This window comes from Cucurbita pepo, chromosome 10 (genome assembly GCF_057944985.1).
Source record: "Cucurbita pepo subsp. pepo isolate OVF chromosome 10, ASM5794498v1, whole genome shotgun sequence".
Lineage (NCBI taxonomy): Eukaryota > Viridiplantae > Streptophyta > Magnoliopsida > Cucurbitales > Cucurbitaceae > Cucurbita > Cucurbita pepo.
Window position 1 is genome coordinate 19,600,429 of NC_141807.1, and position 5,795 is coordinate 19,606,223.

The 5,795-nt window shown below is 43.1% G+C and overlaps 1 pseudogene; it reads left to right on the plus strand.

The window, feature by feature from the left end:
• Positions 1–1,640: 1,640 nt before the first annotated feature.
• On the plus strand, positions 1,641–3,368 carry LOC147790947 (uncharacterized; annotated as a pseudogene).
• Positions 3,369–5,795: the final 2,427 nt, after the last annotated feature.

Genomic DNA, 5,795 nt, shown 5'->3' on the forward strand with positions numbered 1-5,795 from the left:
ATGGCTAGAGAGTGCCAACTAAATCTGATTCACTTCCTGCAAAATTGCCATCTAAAAATTTGGTAATCCATTCGACGTGTTTGTCAAATGGTCAAACGAAGGTATTCAATCAACTAATGAAAACGTGTAAATCTAAATAAGGAAAACCTCAAGTTTTATCTAACAAGCTCCTCCTAAAACCTGTGGTATATCTACCTTATTTTGTTTGAACTCCGATTTGAGCCCTATGGCTCGGTGTCCCTGGCAGCATGTCCTACAGACTCCACATCTTGTTCAGCCACCTCTTCTTCGAGCTGGCGCGCCGCCAGTCCAGGTGGTTTACCTCTTCCTAATAGGTCTTCTATCCTCTGGTACCTGGCCGAGAGGTTGACCGGTTGCTCTATCTCCAACTCTAGGATGTAAAGGCGGTTTGCCGTGCACCGAACTTGAGTGAGCAACTGTCGTCGATCATCGCGGATCCTAAGTAGCCCGCGCTTGATGGAAATGTGGCAGCCGGCCTTATCGAGCTGACCCAGGCTCACAATATTAGCCTTGAGCCTCGGGATGAAGTAGACGCCGGTCAGCTTGTTGTGCTTGCCTCCCTTGCCGACGAACAGGATGGTGCCGCGCCCTTCGATTTCGACGACAGAGCCGTCGCCAAATTTTGCCGTCCCGCGAATCCCCGAGTCAAGCTCGAAGAACGTAGACTTGGCCCCGATCATATGGTTTGTTGCCCCTGTGTCGAGAACCCATCGCCGGTGCTCTTGCTGCTTGCCTCTTTCACCGATTTGAGCGAACACTCGCTCCTCCTTCAGTTGAATTGGCTCCCCAGCCGGTGCCTTTGTTATGCACAGTTGGAGCTCTTCCTCGAGTTCGACGCTCACCGGAGCAGTTATGCCGTCGTCGATTTCCTCCGTGTATTTGGGAAGCTCTTCCTCGAGTTCCACACTCACTGGAGCAGTTATGTCGTCGTTGATTACCTTCGTAGATTTGAAATCAGAATTAGGGACGTCAGGTAGGACTGATGCAGTCACCATGAAAAGAGTCGGCTCGTCCTCCTCAGATTGAGTCACATGGGCCTTCTCGACCGTCTCCTTGTTTATTCACACCTTTGAGCGTGAGATATTGTGACAGTTGGTATCAGAGCTAAGTTGATACGGTTGATATTATTACTCAACGAGATGAATGGTGGAAGTGCTTCTATGGGTTCAGCCGACACTCCACAGAATGCTGAACTACGCCAAAAATGGAAGATAAAATGTGGAAAAGCCTTATTTACATTGTGAACTCTTATTAGCAAGGAATATATTGATCATGTTTGTGATTTAAAGTCACCAAAGAGAGTGTGGGAAACCCTTCAAAAGTTGTTCACTAAGAAAAATACAGCTCGATTGCAATTTCTAGAGAATGAACTGGTTGTGGTAACTCAAGGTAATTTTTCTATTGAAGACTATTTCTTGAAAGTGAAAAATCTATATTCTGAAATTTTAGAATTAGATGCTGAGGAGCCAATGAGTGATGCTCGATTACGATGTTATCTTATTCGTGGATTACGAAAAGAATTAATGCCCTTTGTTTCCTCAATACAAGGGTGGGCAAATCAGCCTACAGTAATTGAACTAGAGAATCTTTTTTCAAATCAGGAAGCCTTAGTTAAGCAAATGACTAGCAGCAATGAGTTTTCTCCAAAGTTAGAAGATGCGTTGTATGTCAAAGATCAAAGGAGACAAAATTATCATTCAAAACCTTCATCCAGTAATGGGAATAAACTTAGAAGTGAGGAGTCATCAAAGAAGCCATTTAAAGCTTGTTACAGGTGTGGAAAACTTGACCAATTTAAACGAGATTGTCAGGTGAAAGTGGTGTGTCATCGTTGCGGAAAGCTAGGCCATATTAAGCCAAATTGCCGAGTCAAAATGCAAGAATCCGAAGCAAATACTGTACATGAAAGTAAAAATTCTTCCGATCCAATTTGGGAATACTGCTTAACCACTGAGGTTCTTGACCAGCCAACAAACGTTGTACATCAAGATGATGTTTCTACAGATGATGCAAATTATGCCGCCCCTGGTGACCCTTCTGTTTATTTCACGGCCTTGGATTTGGGATTCGACGAAAATGATGATTTCGAGCTAACCTTTGGCGATCTTGATGGTCCTTTCCTTTCTAACGAAAATGATGATTTCGAGCTAACCTTTGGCGATCTTGACGGTCCTTTCATTTCCTCTAAGGCTGACGATTTCCTCATCTCCGAAGATTTGGATCAAACTACCAATTCGGTTGACGTACAGGCTGACCGAGAAGCTTCTGGGGTGCTGCTATTCGTGCTTGCAGTTTTGCATGCTCTCTAGGATCTGGAAGCTCTGCGGTTTCATGCAAGCAATCCCCTAATGAAGGTGAGTTTCTAAACTATCAATCTTCTGAATTAAGAACCCAGGTAGTTAGTGTTTTTCAACCCATTCTGGTGGATGGGACTTAAAGAGTCCGAGGATTGTAAATTGTTCTTCCCTAGAGCATGGTAGCGGTGGTAGTGATCATGAATTCTCAGGTGAGAGCCAGCGTCGTCTCACGACTCGGGTTCTGGAAATTTCGGTTATAGTGTCTCTAACGGAATGGATTGCCCATCTTTTAATGCGGGGTATTACGATGTCATTGTCGATCAGAAGATTAAATTAGAGGAAATAGAAAAAATTTGCATGACGAAGAGGAAGAAAGACCTGGATGAAGGAAACCCGGATTTGAGATTAGAAAGTATCAATCCCCAATTGAGTTCCTGTGCTCTAAATGAAGATGAAGAGAAGAGGAAGACGAGGTTGATGAGGAATGGAGAGAGTGCGCAACTTTCCAGGTAGGGGAAAAAGCATTATGAAGAGGAGTTGGAGGATAAATTGAGAAGTATGCATTCAACTATTGCTGAATTGAATAGTAAGATATCTTTTGTGATGATTGTGAACGCAGGCCTGAGACAGCAGCTGAGTGGCATTGGTATGTGTCAGCCTCCTTCTCTTGCTAGGAGTAAAAAGAATGAGAGTAAGAGGGCTGTGGGACGAACTAAGAAGGTTTCCAGTATTAATTTTCTAGGTCTGTTGTTCTTTATTATGCTTTTTGGAGGTCTAGTTCCGGTAGTGAATGACATATTTGGCAATGTTGAAGGAGTTCCTGGCACGTTAGCATTTGTTGGTGATAGGTTATACAATCAAAATCAAGGAAGGGTTTCGAGAGTCAGTAAGTATTCGAATTTATCTCGTGAGAAATCTGATACTTTGAACATCTTAATATGTGAGGAAATTCATAGGAAAGAGGCGGACAATTTTGATGCCTATTCTGATGCAGGCTGGTCGAGAGAATTGGGGATGTCTTCGGAGCTTTGTGAGAAGACGGTTTTCTAGGAAGAGTCCGGCCATGACTATGCTTCGTTTCTCAAGGAATTAGGGATTTTGAGAACCCGCGCAGATCGAACGCGGTCGAGAGAGGAGGCTTCTGATGGGCATATGACAATTGGTAGGGTTTTATTTGAGCACCCACTCTTCAAGGAGGCTCTTGTTAGCTTCAAGAGGGCTTGTGAGCTGCAACCTACTAACGTGAGGCCTCATTTTAGAGCTAGGAACTGCTTGTATGTTCTTGGAAGATACAAAGAGGCAAAGGAAGAGCTTCTGTTGGTATTGGAGGCGGCGGAGATTCTTTGTCCTACCCATTTTAGAGCTTTGAAATTGCTGGGGAGTGCTTTATTTGGAGTAGGGGAATATAGGGCTACCGTTAAGGCTTTAAAAGAGGGCATACTTATGAAACCAGATTATGCTGATCCTCACTGTGATTGTAGATGCTTTGTATAATTTGGGTGGACTTTACGTGGACTTGGGGTTGTTTTTCGCCATTCTTGCTCCCATTTGCACAGGTCCCCCTGAAAAGAGAAAGCGGGTGGCATACGATGCTATTGTATGTCGACTTGTGAATGATTGTGGCACTTATTAGTGCAACTTATTGTTAGATGGAATTAATCAAGTTGTTAAGCTATTCAATTTGATTAGGAGTCAACCTCAATCGTGTATTTTAGTTGAGAAAGGGAGGCTGTCAAAATTAGTGCAACTTATTGTTAGATGGAATTAATCAAGTTGTTAAGCTATTCAATTTGATTAGGAGTCAACCTCAATCGTGTATTTTAGTTGAGTCTTTGTAGGAGTTATTTATAGGATTTATTTCGGTTTAAATAGAAGCCTTACGCTTGGTAAAACACAATCATAGAAAAGCAGTTCATTATTTTAGTTGTCTCTGTATTATCCTCTTTGATCTTTGAGTAATAATAATTTCATATTTATTCACACCTTTGAGCGTGAGATATTGTGACAGAGAGAGTTCTAATTAAGTTGAGGTCAGATCAACTCTGAGATCAAAGCAACAAGAGTCGAAGACTGGTGAGAAAATACTATGGACCAGTCAAAGTTATTCACAAGATCGGAAAGACGTCGTACAGGATCCATTTCCTCCCATGGATGTAGACTAGCCCCGTTGTCCACGTCAGTAACATTTAACGCTACTCTTCCGAAGTAAAAGACGTCAAGCCTAGATAGGTGACAGGACCTCACACATAGAAGAAGAATCCGGAAGCAAGATGTAGGGTGAACTTTGCGGAGGAGACGCCAAGAGCCAATGAACCAAGAAGCAATTTTCAACAGCTCCATACAGTTTTGACAAGACTCCACAACACTGAAATCAGCTGGAACCACATTGAAGAGACCTAAAATTCAACCTCAGCCTACAACATAGAGTTGTAAAGAGTCGGTTGACAGAGACGTCAACCAATTGAGTGGGGGAAGATGTCACGGTCATGCTTGTCCAAAGCATATTGCCTATGGCCGCATGACAGATGTCCCAGTCTTGCTTGTCTAAGTCGGTTGACAGGGAGGATGTCACGGTCATGCTTGTCTAAAGGATGTTGCTTATGGCCACATGACAGATGTCTCAGTCTTGCTTGTTCGAGTCAGTTGACAGAGACGTCAACCAATTGAATGGGGGAGGATGTCACGGTTATCTTGTCCAAGGCGTGTTGTATATGGTTGCATGCCCATTTCAAACCCCTTTTTCATGCTTTCATCTTAGATAGATCTTTACCATTTCATATCGGGTCAATACGGGGGTGTATGACCATTCACCAGAATCACGTCTACACCCGCCTGGGCAAAAATGCCCCAAAATGTTCTATAAGGGGATATGACTAGTTGTCAACTTCTTCCTACCCGATAGTTATATGCAGTAAGCCGTTGTTGTTGCCTTTTTGCTTACATTCCCATATAACACCAATTTCAAATTTTCAAATCTTGCTTTCAAAACACTCTTTCGAAATCTCTCGGCCCTCGTTTTAAAAAACTTTCTTCTTGAAACGGGGCCAGAGGCTCGAGTATACGTCGCTTGGCCGTAGGTGACTCAAGAAAAAGTAGGCTTAACTCGCTGCTGGGAAGTGAGTGCCGCACAATCGCAAGTCCGCTGCCATCAAAGTGCGATTGTGACACTCAGCGTACTAGTAACGTGACCTAAGACATTGCATAACTACTCTGGTTCTGCCGCCTTACTTGCTTTGATATATGTATGTTTTACTAGAGAGATAATCTGTCGGTTACCTAGTACACAAAAATCATGATCTAAGCATTCATGAAAGTTTAATAAAAGAATATTCCTAAAGATCAAGTAAACACAGACAATCCCTACATACATGCTCAATAGATTAACAACGTCCATCTAGCACTCAGAGCGCATATCACAACACTCCCATCTTCCAATCACGTGCGCCTTGTGTCTACTTCTTGGCCAACCGCGCCTCT